Source organism: Mus musculus, chromosome 8 (genome assembly GCF_000001635.26).
Source record: "Mus musculus strain C57BL/6J chromosome 8, GRCm38.p6 C57BL/6J".
Taxonomy (NCBI): Eukaryota; Metazoa; Chordata; class Mammalia; order Rodentia; family Muridae; genus Mus; species Mus musculus.
The window spans coordinates 7423813-7443529 of record NC_000074.6 but is presented as its reverse complement, the minus strand read 5'-3'; the positions used below and the strand labels follow the sequence as shown (position 1 = coordinate 7443529).

Sequence of the window (19717 nt, the reverse complement as noted above, 5' to 3'; positions counted from 1 at the left end):
AACTGGTAAGAAGGACACATGCTCCACTATGTTCATAGCAGCCTTATTTATAATAGCCAGAAGCTGGAAAGAACCCAGATGCCCCTCAATAGAGGAATGGATACAGAAAATGTGGTACATCTACACAATGGAGTACTACTCAGCTATTAAAAAGAATGAATTTATGAAATTCCTAGGCAAATGGATGGACCTGGAGGGCATCATCCTGAGTGAGCTAACACATTCACAAAGGAACTCACACAATATGTACTCACTGATAAGTGGATATTAGCCCAAAACCTAGGATACCCAAGATATAAGATACAATTTCCTAAACACATGAAACTCAAGAAAAATGAAGACTGAAGTGTGGACACTATGCCCCTCATTAGAAGTGGGAACAAAACACCCATGGAAGGAGTTACAGAGACAAAGTTTGGAGCTGAGATGAAAAGATGGACCATGTAGAGACTGCCATATCCAGGGATCCACCCCATAATCAGCATCCAAACGCTGACACCATTGCATACACTAGCAAGATTTTGTCGAAAGGACCCAGATGTAGCTGTCTCTTGTGAGACTATGCCGGGGCCTAGCAAACACAGAAGTGGATGCTCACAGTCACCTAATGGATGGATCACAGGGCTCCCAATGGAGGAGCTAGAGAAAGTACCCAAGGAGCTAAAGGGATCTGCAACCCTATAGGTGGAACAACATTATGAACTAACCAGTACCCTGGAGCTCTTGACTCTAGCTGCATATGTATCAAAAGATGGCCTAGTCGGCCATCACTGGAAAGAGAGGCCCATTGGACACGCAAACTTTATATGCCCCAGTACAGTGGAACGCCAGGGCCAAAAAGGGGGAGTGGGTGGGCAGGGGAGTGGGGGTGGGTGGGTATGGGGGACTTTTGGTATAGCATTGGAAATGTAAATGAGCTAAATACCTAATAAAAAAATGGAAAAAAAAAAGAATTTAGAAAGAAAATCCCCAAAGATACTTGAATGTTTCATGCCAAAGATAGTCATCAAGAATTTAGAAAGGAAATGGGGAAAATCAAGACATCTGACTCAAGTTTTACTATTTCACCCATATTTTTATACATAAGCATATAAATTTATGCAAAAAAGGCTAATGAAAATTATGCAGTAGCCAACAATAAAAGAAGACCAAATGACACACAGCTCACTTCCTAATGGAGGGCACATTGAGAAGCAACTGTAGTAGTGGGTTTGTCTTGAGTCCTGTTGGAAAGAGTCATCATAGTAAAAAAAAAAAAAAAAAAGATTTAAGACTCTACAGACACTGAGATTTCAAACTAGGAACCTTCTTATTGGTTAGTTTGTAGTTATCTAATTTTCTCAAGACAAAATATCGTGGCAAGTCTGTATCTAGAGATATCCCAACAGTGAAAAGTCCCGTGTGGTGGGCACACATGTTTATGCTTTACTGGAAAATGCATGGACACGAGCACATTTTGGTTTTGAATTTGAATCTTTCACTCCAGCTATTGAGCTTGTCTCTCAGAGGAATACTCAGATTCAAACTTTAAATTATAAACGTCAGATCCTCATGGTCTTCTCTTTTGGGGCAATAATTCCTGTAGACATATGGAAAATGATTTTTGAGTCATATAAGTCAATATCTGATAAAATGGCTTTAGCAGAAACTTTCCAAGAATCCACCTTTTGGCTGAAGCTAGCCTGGAGAGTTAGAAGCCCAGAAGGGAATCTTGGAGAAAGTTATGAATGGATGGGTTGTAGTTTATTGTGGAAATTCAATTGTAACGAAGTACTACAGTGTGTCTAGACTGACGGGGTTTGGTTGCCAACGACGCAGCGCTCGAGTTTCACAAGAACTCTGTCTGGAAAAGTCCACAAGATATTGGACAGTGAGAAAGTACCAAAGGGCCATGTGAGGTGTGGCCACTGTTGGGAAGGTACTCTCATTCTTTCTTCCAGAAGGAATACTTATGGGTAATCAAGAAAATAGGGAACACTGTTCAATGGACACAGCAAAAGGCTAGGAGAAAAAACTACTGGGAAAGAACAATAATTTTAAGCATTTAAAATAAAATCCTTATAGTGTCTTATTTTAATTATTGATTTTGTTTCTTTTATTATTTCTATCAATCACTGTAGTTTTATTTAAGATCATTTGAACAATTTATTGCTCTATGATGATTTTAGAAAAGCCTTGTCCATGATAAAATTAGCAGGTGATTGTCTTTCCTGACATATTCCCCAAATGAGTTTATTACAATTCTTGATATCATAAGAGGCTTCAGGGGAGAATTTAGCTAGGAATCAGACATAGTTCGGTCATAAAGGGGTTCCTAAAGACCTAGAAAAGAAACATCTTTTAAGGACCCAGTTTTTAAAAGAATAATGAACACACAATTTAATGATTATACTTGAGATTAATGTCTGTATAATTTAGGGAACACCCACAAGATGATAACTTGATGTAGACTGACTTTCTGGCAACTCAAAGAGCAGCAGCAGTTTATGAATGATCTTTGTATGTGCACATGCACATCTGTCTGTATGCATGTGCAAGATCTTCAAAAGTCCAGCCATTTTCCAAGCACTAATATTATAAATGACTTTATAAATCCTGAAAGAAAAATTATTCACCAGAATTTTTAGAACCACTTCCAGCAGCATGTCTCCAGAGTCAAATAGAGCTGTCTTCATCATTTTTACATATAGACTTCCTCAAACACTAAAAAGAATGATAATCGCCTAATTATAAATTCACTGTTAATATAGCCTTCGAGCTGAGAACATTTCACTCCAGTAGTTAGTTTAGTCTGTGGTAAATTCTCACTGTTATTTAATGTCATTTATCACCTGCTGTTTTGTCTTACTGAGAACATCCTGCTTGCCCTGTGCTGTCTACAGTACATGGACCTTCTGTGACTTTAATGTACTCTGAACAAAGGCTCTAAAGTGCTGCTATCGGGAGGATTTTGGCAACTTGCCTCAGATATGTTCAAGCCATTTTACTGCCTGTCACTCAGTGCTGTACAAATTGAACTCAGAGGAGAGGTAAAAAGGGTCTATCAGGCACTTTTTTTTCTGGGAAAAATATGCTAATAAAGCGCCCTCAGCAGGAAGCAGTCCGTGTCTGAAAGAGTTTTGTCAACTCTGAATTAATTTTGTGTGTTAAGAAACACGGGGTGCTTCTAGAGCCAGTCTGTGGTAATTAATCCTTCCTGTTTCTGGAAGAACAGAACTGTAATAAATGCAGCCCAGATTTAACAGATGTGTGCACACAATGTCTGCTTTATGAGGGGTAAAACAAAATGATAGGTACGGAACAAAAAAAAAAATGTTGATTTGAAAAAGAAAAAAAGAAAAAGAAAAGAAACTGAAACAGTATGGAAAGCATGAAGCTTGGAATTCCCAGAGTTTATGCAAATACACTCCTCCTTTAAATGTTCACAGACAACGTGGTTTTGAAAACATCTGTCCATAGGATTGAATGCTGTGAGGAGACTGAAAAAGACAGATGTTTCATATTCCTTAGAAATTTAAGAAGAAAAAGAAAAGGCATGCAGACATTCGGAATGGGATAGTGCTTGCCTTTGTAGGTGTGGTTGGTGTTAGTCTGTTATAATTAAATGGTTATTTAATACTGGGATACATTTTTCATTATCTTACCTCTTATATTTTTTCCTGCGTACTTCATTATAGAAGACAAATTCAAATGACTTCATCTGTAAATGCAAAAACAAGACCTGTGCAGTGATGACTTGCATGCTTTTGTGTCTGATTATAGAAGCAAGGTGTGTAAATTGTGCTACTAACGTATACATTTGGTATGTTCAGATACCAGTTTCACATTAAGGTCAATAGAGGCAGGTCAACATGCAATTCATTAAAACAATTCCCTCTTGGATAAAGTGATTTCAGTTTTCAAGTAACAAAACAGTATAATCAGTTTTGGGCATTTCTCTCTTTTTTGTCCTTTTTTTCTTTTTAGTTATAACTTTCTTTTTAATCGTACTGGACTAATTCTGCCTTCATAGCTGGGAATCATCAGTTGCATAAATAGAACAGACTGGAGTGACAGAGATTGTCTGAATGTTCAGGCAATAGCAGTCGTTCTTGATAGGGCATGCTTTAAACAGATCTTAGGACTCCTTTCTTGTTTGTAAAGAAGATATCTGAACATATATGTAAAAACAAAAATCAACATTTTCAGGTTTGATATGAAGGCTATATGATATATTCATTCTTCACTACTTTGCACATAGCCTGCTATAAAGAACACACACACAAACAACTGTTTCCAACAAAATGTATCATTTGTTTCATACAGAAACAGCAGGGTTTTTTTTTTGATTATTCAACATCATCTTATAAGACATGCCTCATAAATTTCTACATCAATTTTACAAGGGAACCTTGTACTGGAGAATTTCTCTTATCATCATTGTACTGGCTAGTTTTGTGTCAACTTGACACAGCTGGAGTTATCACAGAGAAAGGAGCTTCAGTTGAGGAAATGCCTCCATGAAATCCAACTGTAAGGCATTTTCTCAATTAGTGATGAAGGGGGAAAGGCCCCTTGTGGGTGGTGCCATTTCTGGGCTGGTAGTCTTGAGTTCTATAAGAGAGTAGGCTGAGCAAGCCATGGGAAGCAAGCCAGTAAAGAACATCCCTCCATGGCCTCTGCATCAGCTCCTGCTTCCTGACCTGCTTGAGTTCCAGTCCTGACATCCTTGGTGATAAACAGCAGTATGGAATTGTAAGCTGAATAAACCCTTTCTTCCCCAACTTGTTTCTTGGTCATGCATGATCTTTGTGGAGGAATAGAAACCCTGACTAAGACAAATTGGTACCAGCGGAGTGGAGTATTCCTGTGACAACCTGACCATGTTTTGGGGAGGACTGTGGAAGGACTTTGGAACTTTTGACTTGAAAATCCATTTGTTGTTAAGAGCTCTGTCAGATGTTGTGTAGGAGCTTGGAAGATAATGTTGAGAACAGTGCAGAAGATGGAGGTCTGGCTTGTGAAATTTCAGAGGGAAAATTAAAGACTCTTTTCAAGGCCATTGCTGTTTTGATTGTGAAGATTCTGTGGTTCTGGTTAGCTGGGGCTGAAGAATCAGCTGTGATTAACAAGATACCAGAACTACTAAAGCAAAAAACTTTGCATTACTAGGATTATTGATGCTGGTTAGCTGGAGCTAAGAAATTAGAGGTCATTAAGAAGAGACCAGCATCATTGAGGTGACATCTTCTGGGAAGTGTTTTCTGAAACCACAAAGAGGCTGTGTTCCAAAGATAGCAAGGTTGTACTCCTGCTGCATCGGGACTTGGTAATGTGTAAGGGTCACCCAGGTGGTACTAGTTTTGAAGGCATGAAGGGGTCACGCAGAGCAGCTGAGGCTCAGCACTGTGAGAGGCCATGGAAGGCCATTGGTGAAGGTTCAGCCTCAGTTGCAATAGACGGCCCAGGACTGAAGGGGTCATGCAGTGTTTTGGAGATGCCAGTACCATGAGATGACCACTAAGAGCAGCAGCAGCAGTGGAATACAGGGATCTGGAGCCTAGAGCACGATGTCTGTGCTACAAAGGGCAGGGCTGGAGAAGTGACCAAAGCCCTTGGAGGAGCCCAGAAGATCGTGAGTTGGATCCCAGACATTGGATGGTTGGAGATTGATTTTTGCATTTGATTGTGACTGTGCCCTGATATTTTCCCTCTTGAAAGAAGAAACTATTTTAGTGGAGCCCACAGTTAAGAGACTTTTAATTGTAAAAAGATTTTGGATTTTAAAAGAGATGGATATTTTAAAGAGATTGAAATTTTAAGAATATGTAAAGACTGTGGGATGTTTAAAATTATTTAGTCCTTGGGGATGAATAAGAATGTAAGTGTTGAGGCTTACTAGTGAAGTGTTTGTGTGTCAAGTTGACAAGGGGTCAATTGTACTGGCTAGTTTTGTGTCATCTTGACACAGGCTGGGGTTATCACAGAGAAAGGAGCTTCAGTTGAGGAAATGCCTTCATGAGATACAACTGTAAGGCATTTTCTCAATTAGTGATCAAGGGGGAAAGGCCCCTTGAGGGTGGTGCCATCTCTGGGCTGGGAGTCTTGAGTTCTATAAGAGAGCAGGCTGAGCAAGCCAGGGGAAGCAAGCCAGTAAAGAACATCCCTCCATGGCCTCTGCATCAGCTCCTGCTTCCTGACCTGCTTGAGTTCCAGTCCTGACATCCTTGGTGATAAACAGCAGTATGGAATTGTAAGCTGAATAAACCCTTTTCTCCCCAACTTGCTTATTGGTCATGATGTTCGTGCAGGAATAGAAACCCTGACTAAGACAATCATGCATTTTTACTTATTTATTTAACTTATGGGAAGGTTTTCTTTTACAATTTCCACACTGCTTTGGGTATACATCAAATACAATTGCTTAACTGGTATGTAAAGTTGTTCAAGTATTTCATTGAATTGTTAAACTTAACTTCCATGATTTAATGCAACAATTACTTTGGAGCTAAATAAAATATATTCAAAAAATTGAGGAATAGGCTTTGGCATATTCTGAATATCTTATTCATTCTTAAATTTTTTAAAAATTTAATCGATAGCCAAACTTAAAAAGTCTAACTCCTACTTAGAAAAAGAAAAATTGTGAAACAAAAGTGATCTAATACACTCTTCTGACCCTTTTTTGGATACCAGACAGGCATGGAGTGTACCAACATACAGAGGAAAACACTCACATATTAAATGAAAATAAATCTTGAAATACAAAATGAATAAAATTAATGCTACCCTTGAATTAACAAGCTACTTTGGCTTGATTGAATAAGACTAATCATCAATTATAGCACCCAGGGATGAATAACTAGGCAAAATATCAACCATATGTATGTCAAATGGAGCATTAGTTAGTCACAAAGTAGAAATAAAATTTTATAATTTTGAAAATGTGGGTGAACTTGCAGGTAAGTATAGGTGAAACAATCCAGATACATAAAGAAATACATTCCATGTTCTCCTGTATAGACTCTAACAACAATATCACAAAAAATTAACTTAGAAACTAGCAGAGTGGTTAAGTAGTCAATAACAAACAATTTCCACCACCACCACCAATTCATTCACATCTCTTAGAACCTGAGAGCACAAATAAAAGACACTTTAACAAACTCAGTGTCTAGAAACAGAATTATAAAGATCCGAAGGCTACAAAACTCAGACACCAGCATTGTCGTTGTTTCCTGAGAAGATGCAGATAGTTGAAGTTCACTGCAAGCTATTTATTTCCTGAAAGGCTCACATATTCTTCACACTGAAATATTACATACAACCTGGTACAGTACTGCTAAAAAAAACAAACTTGTCTAAGCACTTAACATCACTGTTGATCATTGTACTAAACCCTTCTTGATACTCTGTATCACAATTCTTCAAATGAAGTCAAGTCTTCATTTATTTATAAAGTCAGACCAATTGGATGTAATTCATGGAATTTACAGTTTCAAGGCCTATTTGAGACCTATTACTTTTGAATACTGAAAACCTTGATTCCAAGACTACATTTACTATTCACTTTCCAAAACATCTAAAACTAAACACACGCTGACTGTGAAGTTTGTTTTGACACAAGTGTTCTTGTGTTTTAGCCTAAGCTTGTTTGGTTGATTTGAACTACATAACTCTAGGCAACAGGTTTAGCTGAAGGACCTCCCCTGACTTTGCATCTTCATCACAGTCTTGGTCTTGACTTGATGCTGAGGCAGATTGTCTTAGTCATGGTTTCTATTCTTGCACAAACATCATAACCAAGAAGCAAGTTGGGGAGGAAAGGGTTTATTCAACTTATACTTCCACACTGCTGTTCATCACCAAAGGAAGTCCAGACTGGAACTCAATCAGGTTAAGGAAACATGAGCTGATGAAGATGCCATGGAGAGATGTTACTTAATGGATTGCTTCCTCTGGCTTGCTCAGCTTGTTCCCTTTTAGAACCCAAGACTGCCAGCCCAGAGATGGTCCCACCCACAAGGGGCCTTCCTGCATGATCACTAATTGAGAAAATGCCTTACAGCTGGATCTCATGGAGGTACTTCCACAACTGAAGCACCTTTCTCTGTGATAACCTCAGCTTGTGTCAAGTTGACACACAAAATCAGCCAGTACACAGAGGTATCTAGAAAATAAAACATTTCCAAAATGGGTAATAGAAATTGTTTTCTAAAATGTCACTAATAATTATTTTCTCTTCAGATAGCAAGAATAACTATGCCAACCTATCTCCTCCCAGCCATGCTCCACTAATGCAAAATCAGTATTGGGCAACCCTGAGAACAGTCATGAGGTATGTTCAAAGTGTATGTGTCTTAACACCCATCCTACTAGATCTGGACTAGCATGGTCTATGGGGAAAAGATATATTTAGAAGTTTAACAGATACCATATACATTTAGTAAGGTCTCTGAAAGAATTCATTTGAAAGATTCTACAAAATTTGATTCCACTTAGCAAGAAATCTCCCATTGTAGCATGTACTACTCATAATATCTCAAGTCTATCTCTAACCAGTTCTTCAGAATAAATCTGTTTGTCAGGACAGTTGAGCACCTTTGTGGTAGAGCATGCCTGGCAATTAAAGTTTATGACTGCAGCTGTTTTGTACCTTCGCTTTTAACCTTAGGTTGGTGGAGAGAGTCATCCTTAAAACATCTGGGTGCCTTACTGAAACAATAGCATGGTTTCTGTGGTAATCTTGTATAATTTCTGGTGAATAGTAGGGTACGTTTAAACAGCTCTAATGGAGCGAACAATACTGTTTTAACGGGCTCTGATCATTACTTATCTTTCAGTTGATTATAGGAATCTTGTTGGAAGCATTCAAAGGATTTTTAATTTTGAGTCTCTTTATGTCTTCAACCTAGTGATGACACTAATTTTCCTCACTGCCTGTGAAAGGAAGCGGAGTTTTGTCCTCAGACTTTTTTTGTTCTCTGTGTCATGTCTTTTGTGTCCCCAGATGGAGCTGATTAATTCTAAGGCCTTTACAACATTAAGAAATAATTTAAATAAAGAGACATGGTAAAGACAAGTAAGTTTTTCTGTTTAAGCAGGAAACTACCAAAACACATACACAAACAGAAATATACTCAATTTTTATTGCTATTATTTTAAATGATGCTACTATTTGCTTTATGTACAAATGATATTTATTTAACAACCACTGAGGCAATATTCCTTCAACAGATCTGGAATAAGTAAAGAGCTATAAAAACAGACCAGCCACACTCTACCCCAGGGTCCAACCCTTACACAATTAGATAATTGTTTGTGATGGGTGAAATGTATCAAAGGAAAATACAGCACTTGTTTATTCTGTAATTGTTACCAAAAACATAATGAATCTCATTCAATGTCTTACATATGACAGTTTTATTTAAACACAAAACTACATCTTGTAACATTTAGGCAGGTGTCTATAATTGAGACTCTTTTTGCTTAAACAGTGTGTCTCCTGTAGTATTTGTTTAATGACAATCATTTCCTAGCTGTGTGTCTTAGCAGATTATTTGATCATCTGTGCTTAGGAGACAGTTGGGACATTCTTCTGGGAACGCATCCTCACCCATTTTTGTCAGTGAAATATCCTTGTGTGGGAAGTCCAATGGTGTGAAGCCTAATGGAGCATCTCCTTGCTGGTCCAGTGTGGCATTCTAGATGGGGCAATATTTGCATGTGCTCTGTTTTGTGGATACAGACCTAAACTGGGACATCAGTATTCATTTCTAAAACTTTCATCCACCAAGCTGTGGAAATCAGCATCAAAAGTTACAGGATATTTTAGAGATGATAAACACTGTGGTGGTGGTGGTAGTTTCTAACTATAGATCAGTATTAATTCTCACCTGAACTTCCTGCTAACCCATCTCTCCTCAAATTTATATTTACATGGTTGAATGACTTTTCTAAGGTGCTTTAATTTCATGATTACAGCCCAAAGATTACAGTCTTGTTCAGAGATTAGATTAAACTTTTTTGAGTTTTTTTTTATTTCAAAAGCTTCTTTCTATGGTTTATAAAGTTCATGAGAAATTCTATGTCAAATGGGTTTTCTTTATAACCTTGTTTTGTATTGGCTAATTGTTTTTTAAATGAAATTTGAAGTTATTTGTGTTATAGGCTAGAAAAATTATTAAAATAATAATGAATGAAAACCTTGAAATTATAAGTAAAATGATTCAGGCTGCAGAGTATGACCATTTAACATAAAAGTATACAAAGATAATAAATAAAAAAGGGCAGATTTTAGGAGAAATGACAGTACATTGAAAAGTGGATAGTGTATTGAGACTTTTATTTGAGTCTACAATGGTAGCCCATGAACTCTCAGCAGCATCAATTTGGAGATTGTTATGGATACAGAAAGTAGATCCCTATACCAGGGCTGTGAAATTATTGCCCGACTTTACCAAGGTCTCTACTCCTTCCTTGTGGGTCCTCAAGTTGGACATGTTGAGTAGATTATCAACTATAAAGGAGTGTATGTTCTATGCCTTCTAATATGTACTGAGACTAAAACTCAAGCCACACAGTCAGCATGTGAGGTTTGAAAAACAACAAAGCTCAAACAGGTTCATAGTAATATATGTATATATTGAATTTGAAAGACAAGAAGGAATAAAAGGGAAGAGAGATTGTATATTTATATTGTAATCTCAATAAATAAGTATGAAGTTCAATAGTGAAGTCAGAGTTTACAGTTGAATTTTCTTACTGATATAGGTATGCTTAAGATTCATTAGTTCTTACTTTCTGTATTATCTATTGAAAAATATTTATATTTTTTCCTTCCCCTAATTGCCCACCATAGTGTTTAACCCACTATGACTGACCACCTTCCAGTTCCTTTCCTTCCACAATTTTCCAATTTGAAAGAGGTATCTAAGGATCCAATGCTAGTTATTGATATATGAAAGAGAATGCCTATCCCTTGCCTTATTCTCGGTTACCTAATTTCAGAAATGATTGATTTTATGTCAATATTTTTACCTAAACATTTCATTTTTCTTTCCATTGGTTATGACTGTATACACAACACTGAAACCTGATGTAAGCCAAAACTCTAGCATGTATCAGGGGATATAAGTAGAGTGAGGTTCCATGTCACATCCTTAGTGAGTTGTTGTTGTTGTTGTTGTTGATTTGGGGGAGGTTTGATGTTTGCTAGGAGAGGTATATATATATCACTCAAACAATTAAAATAAAATATTCTTTATCTACATAGCACAAAAATATCACACAGCCTTTTATACACAGAGACTGTGATTTTTTTCTCTCAGCATTGAACAATTTCTTTCAAAGTATCATTTGTTCTTTTTTACTGAGAATCTCCTCAGGCTGACTTTTGAAAATAGGAAAGATGACCTAAAAATACCTCTTAACACTTATAGGGCTTTCAGAGGTCATGTGCCTATTGATCAATAATGACCTCAGGAAATTGGTGGATATTTTTATCCTGTGGCAAAAGAAAATAGTAAGGCAAAACAAATCCTAAAGATGGTCTTATTATCTTCCATTTGGATATTTGTGTGTGTGTGTGTGTGTGTGTGTGTGTTCAAGATCAGTAACATACATAAAAAGAGTTTGTTTGAACTTCTATGAGTTATGTTTTTTTTCCTGTGTTTACATTAAAATTTAAAAAATCGGTGAGAAGATATATAGTTATATCTATGATAGTGAACATCTCAAAATAATATGAAATAACAAGCAAGTAAGCAAGAAGGTTGTTTTTTGAATTATGTGTAGGTTGGTGGAGGAACTATGTGGACTAGGCCCCTCTCCTAGTTTTCTATTGCTGTAGATTAATGATTTTTTCAAGATTAAAATGGGTGATAGAAATTTATTGAGTCTGCCTATTTTGATTATTTCAAACATTTTGGAATTTTCAAAATCCACTATTTATAAAAATATACTTTAGTTTTTATAACCATGCAACAAATGATGCTAGTTCAGCATTATGTATTCTATCTTCTCTCCAAAGGTTGGGGTGGTTGTTTAGATTTCGGCATTGAATGAATCCCAACTTAAATTTATTTTTTACCCTGAAAATATTATCATGACCAAGACTGTGTGCAAGAAAAGTGTCACCTGAATAACTTAAAGGATTCTAAGAAATCCCTATCTATGTATTAGTTGTTTGCAGATCCGTGTGCTGCCTGAAGATAGAGCTGGAGTGTGGGGCCTTGAAACTAATGTGTGTGCATGGGTGTATGTGTGTGTGTGTGTGTGTGTGTGTGTGTGTGTGTGTGTGTGTGTGTATGTGTGCATACATGTGAGTGTGCATACATATGTGTGTGTATCAGACTTGTCTTCTAAGTCACTTTCCACTGCCTTAAATTTTTATGTCTTTGACCCTGTTAGGACTACACCACTAATATAGAACTACAAATGTTAGGTATTCCAATAATATACTCATCATCTTATTTCTATTATTATTTAGAGGTTTGTATTTTTTCTCATTTTGAAGTTATTTATGGTTTAATTATTTAACCTTTTAAGCAGCACAGTGACAAGGAAAATAAAATTATCTACATTTAGTGTTATATGGTGTCTATTGACCATGAAAATGAGTTTTTTCATCCACTTTGAAAAATTATAAAAATACAAAGAATAACTAACAAATGGCTTTGATCCAGAGAAATGCACCATCAGCTTTGAAACTTTCACCACTTGCCCCCTAAATGCCTGTGTACATGAGATACAGTCCTGACATGCTCTCTGCTGTGAGTTACCATTCTTTTGCAGTCTACAACCTCAGTGTAGAACTTATTCTGCTGTTCCTTGCATTCCTCTTTCATATCTGACTCATACAGGTATGTGAAGGGTTCCTCCTTAAAAAGCTATTCAAGTACCACACTTCTTTTTTGTATCATTTAGCACAAATATAATTTCAGATATGCCTGACAGGTAAGGCAATATCAGTCTCTGCACTGTAGTTTATTCTACACAAGAACAGAAAAATGTTCTTAACTCAAAATAGATTCTATAGACAGAGTCTGTGTGATTTACTATGCATTTGTTGACAAAATTTATGAGTGACTGATGTCATCTTCATGAATTCCTCCTTCCTGCCTGAATATGTTGTGCTATTTATAAGTTACTCACTTGATTTGCGAGCAAGTGATTTTGTAGAGGGTGAAAGCTGTTCTTGATAGTGTACTTTAAGACCATCAATTTTCAAAAGAGAGAGTCATTACTTCTCTAAATAGTCATAATTATATATAGAAAAATACTGGCCAAAGTATTTACTCTGCAAACATTTAAATACACACACACACACACACACACACACACACACACACACACAGAGTAGAATAGTTCAAATGATTTATGCATAAAGCAAAAGAAAAATGATTTAGGATTTATGTTTTTACCCCATGAGCACATTATTCCTGCTGCATAACAGTATCTAGACTCATCTAGGAGAGACATACTTATAGGGAGCTTCAAGAAAGGTTTGATAAAAGAGCCAAGAGCTACTAAATGTAGGTAGTACCATTACATGGGTTGGGTTCTCAAACTGAATTAAAAAGAAAAAAAAAAAAGAAGAAGAAATTGAGCTAAATAGCAGCTTTTATTTTTTTCTGTTTCCTGTGGGTATGATAAAACACCTCAATGAATTGTGATCAGATCTTTTACACATCTGATTCCATGTCATACCACCATGATATATTATACTCCCTCTTTATCTCTCAGGCCAAATAATTCTTTTCTTTTCTTTTCTTTTCTTTTCTTTTCTTTTCTTTTCTTTTCTTTTCTTTCATCTTTCAAGCTCTTTCTGTAGAGTACAATGTCATACCAGTAAGAAGAGTTACAGATATACATTCTTAGTTTAGAATATTTTACCTTTGTTGTTACAATTCAAAACATTCCGTGATGATGTTAAAGGGGCATGGCTGTTTCCAATTAGCATTTCTTGAGTAGATGGTAGCCAGAGGTTACTCAAAGGCTCTGGTTTATGGACCACAGGCTCAACATACTGCAAACATACTTTGGAAGTATACTTTCTCTTTCCTGGAACCTTTGTGGAAGGTAAACCAGACAACAGCCTCATTTCTGATTTTATTCAGGTATTCAAAATCTGTCAGGAACTAGGAATTATCTATTTAAAGCTCAGCCATTATGCTTGCAGTGACTTTTGTTTTTAAGATGGGTCTTAACCATTTCTGTTACTTCATAGAGCATATTATAATACCAGTGTCAAATTGGAAGTTTCTCTTAGTGTTAAGGAGGTGAAGGAGGCATCATTAGCTATTAATCTGAAGCAACCTGATTACAAGACTCTTTATTTAGATTTATTGTTATGTAAAGGTCTAGTTTCCTCTTTTGTGATGTGATAAAATGCTATGTAATCAGTTTAAGTGAGGAAAAGATTTATTTGGCTAAAACCTCCATGCCAGAGTCCCTCACTGAGGGAAGTCATAACAGTAATTCAAAGAAGAACTTGAAGCAAAAACCCTGGAAGAATGTTACTTTCTGACATGTTCACCAACCCATATTAAAGTTACTTTCTTTTTAAGTTCAGAACCATATTCCTAAAGATGAACCATCCCAAATTGGCCTATGCCGCTCCTACATTAGTTAAAAATCAAGACATGGTCTTTCCTTAGAGACTTCTCCCCTCAGGTAACTCCCAGCTGTGTCATGTTCACTTCTGAGCTAGCCAGGATACCAGAGACCTGCATGGTTTTCATCTTCTTAGAGTTCATACATGTTTTAGTATTTATTTGAACCAAGTGGTTACAAACAAGCTTGGGCCACTACTTTCTTTTGAATAATTTGTGTTTAACTTAACTTTTAATAGAAAAGAGATATCTTAGTCCTACCTGCCTAGGACAAAACAGGACACTGCTAGTAAAAGTGTGATGCCCGAGTCAGTTTTACAATGGATGCATACAGGTTACTGGGCATTTACAGATAGCCCTACAAAGTGCTTATGCTTGTTTTATTCATTTTTAAATAAACACCCTGGACATGGACTCACTTGTCACTGTCTATTTACTTTAGACAGTAGGGTATACTGGGTATGTTCTTTCATGGTGATGGATAAAATCTCAGAGCATCATGGAAACATGACTTCTACACCATTCATCTGTAAATAGAAAAGACAGTTATGAAGAACTATATGATTAAAAACTGGTACTTTTGATCCATCTTTAAGATAAAATGGAGGTGCTCGCTTCGGCAGCACATATACTAAAATTGGAACGATACAGAGAAGATTAGCATGGCCCCTGCGCAAGGATGACACGCAAATTCGTGAAGCGTTCCATATTTTTTTTATTAGTGTTCCACCATCCAGCATTGTTGAAGCATTTGAGTGGTACCTTTCTGAAGGTTCTCCCTACCTCCTGTAATGTTATGAGTCAAAGGAAATGTGACGGACATGTTTGATGGATTAGTAGGCCAGTGTTTTGTTTTTTTCTGTTTGTTTGTTTGTTTGTTTGTTTCCTGCTGTCATCTACTGGTGTGGAAAAGGCAATAGGCCTGCCTTCACGCAGGATTTCTTAGGACATAGTGAAGAGGAAAGTCATCTTTTAGGAACTTGGATGGGATGGACATTGCTTACAGGAGCCTCATCAAGACAGAAAATGTCACAGCCATAAGTAGAAGCCACCTACTGAATGATCCAAAAGGACATTGAACCTTCAAGGTCTTGCCTGCCATGTTTTCAGAGACTCAACATACTTCCTGTGTTTTTAGGCAAATCTTCTGTCTGGGTTTTCTGGGCCCCATCTGATTCTTCTAGCTCTGCCTATCAGTTAGTAGTTCAACACATGGTTCTTGAATATTCTGCAATCTAAATAAAATGTTAGGTGTTGAAAATAGAATCACATCTACATGGAGAACCCTTTGTGGCTAAGGCAGCCTGTCATGGAGGCCTTTCGAGGTGTTTCAATTGCTTTCTGGGAATTTTTGTTGCTTGCTTGTTTGTTTGTTTATCGTAGTTGAGCCAGTTTTCCCATGAAGGCTCACAGGTGAAAAAAAAAAAAAAAAAAAAAAAAGATAAAATGGAGGACTTAACAATGTGAGAGAAACGTATAAACCCTTGCTGTGGTGGCACACACCTTTAATCCCAGCACTTGGGAGGCAGAGGCAGGTGGATTTCTGAGTTTGAGGCCACCTGGTCTACAACGTGAGTTCCAGGACAGCCAGGGCTACACAGAGAAACCCTGTCTCAAAAATCAAACAAACAAACAAACAAACAAACAAAAAAACAAACAAAACAAAACAAAACTTATAAACCCTAACAGGCACATATACTTAGAGTTTTCATAGCTTTATCTAAACAGCTAAACAATACAAACTTCATCTAAGTAGTTTAAGGGAATTATAAAAATACTTTGCGCCATTGATAAGATATATAAAGTGTGGCCATTGTAAGGGGTTGGTTGCTAAACATATGGTGAATCTGATATTTCAAAACTTGATCTCTAGCTGATGTTGATTGAGGACACAGTAAAATATTTAAGAGTAAGATTTCTGTTGCGGAAAGTAAGGAATGGAGGATGTGCCCTTAAAAAGGATATTTATATCTGCCCCTTCCTTTCTGTTTTTGCTTCCTGGATGCCATGATTTAAGCAACTTTTCTGTACCAATCACTTCTGTTCTGGGTCACCACAAGTCCAAAAACAAGGAGACTAAGAGACCTTGAAGTAAAACGTCTGCAAACAAACTTCCTACGATGTTTATCTCAGGTATTTTGACATAAAGATAGAGATGACTAACATATCCACACAATCTTTAGACAAGTATTTATATTTCTATATTTGTTTTCATGTTGAATTTGTAGAATCAAATAGCACATTTCATAATATAAAACATTAACATGTTTATTCACTATGAATCAGAAAAGTGGATTATCTGAAGTAACATATGACATTCATTTTTAAGCATTATTTGCAGTACTGGATTAGTGATACACATCCACTAAAAGTTTGCAGAGTGGCTGGGGAGATGGAACAAAGATTAAGAGCCAGTGATGCTCTTAACCTTTCAAAGGAACCAAGTTTGGCTTCTCTCCACCATATCAGGAGGCTGACAATCTCCTGCAACTCTAGCTCCAGGGTAACTGATGGTTTTCTCTGCCTTCTACTGGCATTTGTACTCATGTCCATACACAGACACACAAACATATGCACATAATTAAATGGATGATGCTTAATAAAATAAAATATTGTAGAATACCATACTATCCAATTTTCAATGAAAAGATCTATTTGTGTTAGATACTTCTGTTATTATTTGCCTAAATGCCTGAGAGGAAGCAATGTACTAGGAGAAGTGTTTGCCTTGCCCACAGTTCAAGAGAGGGTGCTCATTATGGCAGGAAGAGTATGGTACAACTTGCAATGGCAGAAAACTGCAATGAGACTTCCCACATCTGGGGTGATGAGGAAACATAAAACAGGGCATGAAGAAGCTCCTTTTAACACTTTTATTCACCTTGATATCACAGCCCTTGTGATCATGGTGCCTATCTTAGTTATATTTCTATTGCTGTGATAAGATATTATGACCAAAGCAACTTATCAAAGAAAGAAGTTATTTCGAGCTTACAGATTCATGTGTCCATGACCATCAGAACAGTGAACAACTGGCCATGGCAGTGGAGTAGTATCTGGGAACTTATATCTTGATCTAAAAGCAGAAGGCAGGGAATGCTAAGTGGGAATGACATGAGCTTTTAGAACCTGACACGTCTCCTCCTCAGTCTTTCCTAAATACTCACATACTAGAGTGGAGGGCAGTCGTTCTCAACCTTCCTAATGCTGAGACACTTTAATACAGTCCCTTGTGTTGTGGTAATTCTCAACTGTTAGATTATTTCATTGCTACTTCATAAGTGTAATTTTGCTACTATTATGAATCATAATGTAAATGTCTATAAACATTCCAACACTCTTAGATGACCCACATGATAGGGTCATTTGACCTGCAAGAGGGTCGAGATTCACAGGTTAAGAACCACTTGAGGGGGGTTGGAGGGGCATTCCCATGTAAACAACCAGAATTTCCATACTCGGGGAGTATTTTCCTTCCTCAGTTAAACCACTTGTAAATATCTTCTAAGACACACCCAGAAGTTTGTTTCCTAGAGTGACAAATCCATTTGAGCTGATACTTATTGGAGGCACTAAATAATGTAATATGATACTTAAGCATTTATTAAGTTAATTTAGCTTTGCTATTTTTATGAGCACCTTACAAAAGTCTTAAACTAGGTCTTCCATAATGTAATGCATTTTCACAATTCAGAGATAGGAATGATTAATTTACTCAAGATAAACATTAACCAACATTGTCTCTTATAATATTAAATTATAGCTCATTATGTTTACATTCATTTTTGAAGAATAATCCATATTCTGACCTAATCATTTTATCATTTAAAATATGTTTTAGTAGGAATACATAATATAATTATATTTTCTGTCTTATAAGTGATTTTATTTTTACTGTAATATTTTAGCTAATGAAAGTACTCTATATTCTGTAGAAAAACAATAACTATTTTGCTGTAATTCAGTTCCTTTCTCCTGTTTTTAATATGTTGATCTTTCAGAGTATTTATGGAAAAGAAAGCTTAAAAATCAGTACTATAAGATGTTTTAGCTGTTTGATAAAAATGAAGTTTCATTAATAACTGATTTCTATTAAACTTGTTATTCTTGTGTGCATTTGCATTTACCTGTGCATAGTCATGTGCTTTTGTGTGTGTTAGTGCACACTTGGAGTCCACATGTTATACTTGGGTGTTATTCCTCAAGTTCAGTCTACTTTGTGCTTTGGAATACAGTCTTTCATTTGGTTGGAATCTCACACATTAGGCTTGGTGAACATGCCTGAAAGCTGGATGGATCCGCCTGTTTTTGTCTCTTCAGGACTGATTTGCATTAAGCCTAAAATGTCCAGGTTATGAATGTGGGTTTTGGAGTCAAGATCTGGACCTGGTACTTGTCCTCCAAGCACTTTCCTGAGCTATCATTCCAGCTTCCTGATATTCTCTTTTGTATGTTTGAGAACTATCATCATGTATTTAATTCCCTGGTATCAGTTCTTAATTTGTATGTGTTTGTAGTTACATTAAAGCCATCTTAATGACATACAGAATACTATTTTGTAGAAAAGTATTTCAGAATTCACTTGAAGTACTCCAATATTAACATCTTTTATTTGCCTTCAAGTGCTTACTCTCATGGAAATAATTCTTAATGCAAAAATTAATTGCTATATAGTGTATCATGAATACAAAATGCAAACAAAATTCCATAGTTCATTGTTGTCTCACACAAAATATAATCACTATCTTTACTAGTACAAACATTCCATATGTGAATGTTTCCTGAATAACTCTAGTTCAGAATTCTGTTCTGAAAGTTTGGTTATAATTTCTTAATTGCCTGTGGGACGCTTTGAAGGAATCTCCATTCTTAATGTATAAAATCAAAATCCTTAAATTCCCTCCTCATTTGTCTTTCTCTATATGCCATGTTTCTATATATGGCATTTATAGGCTTTGGTATTTCTCTCATCCTCATAATTTGGCAGAAATATGGGAACATTGTTGACCTTTTCCTCTTTTCCTCTCTTACCTCTCTTTCCTGTATTGTAACAACTCTTTCTTTAGCTCCTTCCTTTTTCTTCTTTTTTGCTTTTTTTCTTTTCTTTTCATTTTTTTATTTTT

General features: G+C 36.4%; 2 long non-coding RNA genes and 1 other non-coding gene across 8 annotated transcripts in view; 2 read left to right on the top strand and 1 right to left on the bottom strand.

Annotated features, from left to right (window-relative positions):
* Gm30954 overlaps positions 1 to 19717 on the top strand; it is a 159680-nt gene that overhangs the window by 136702 nt on the left and 3261 nt on the right. For 4 of the 5 annotated variants that reach the window (XR_001778740.1, XR_870115.1, XR_001778739.1 and 1 more), the window contains 2 exons: positions 8227 to 8317; positions 16612 to 16727. This is a non-coding gene — a long non-coding RNA (predicted gene, 30954). Of the gene's footprint in view, positions 1 to 3677; positions 3770 to 8226; positions 8318 to 16611; positions 16728 to 19717 lie in introns of all 5 variants that reach the window. The other variant, XR_870116.1, reaches the window with a different exon arrangement.
* The window catches only part of Gm17215 (predicted gene 17215), a 47573-nt gene continuing 42865 nt past the window's right edge, over positions 15010 to 19717 (bottom strand). For both annotated transcript variants that reach the window (NR_166536.1, NR_166537.1), the window contains exon 3: positions 15010 to 15121. This is a non-coding gene — a long non-coding RNA (predicted gene 17215). The remainder of the gene's footprint in view (positions 15122 to 19717) is intronic.
* Positions 15202 to 15308, top strand: Gm26427. The gene has a single exon (XR_003947635.1). It is a non-coding gene; the product is annotated as a U6 spliceosomal RNA (small nuclear RNA).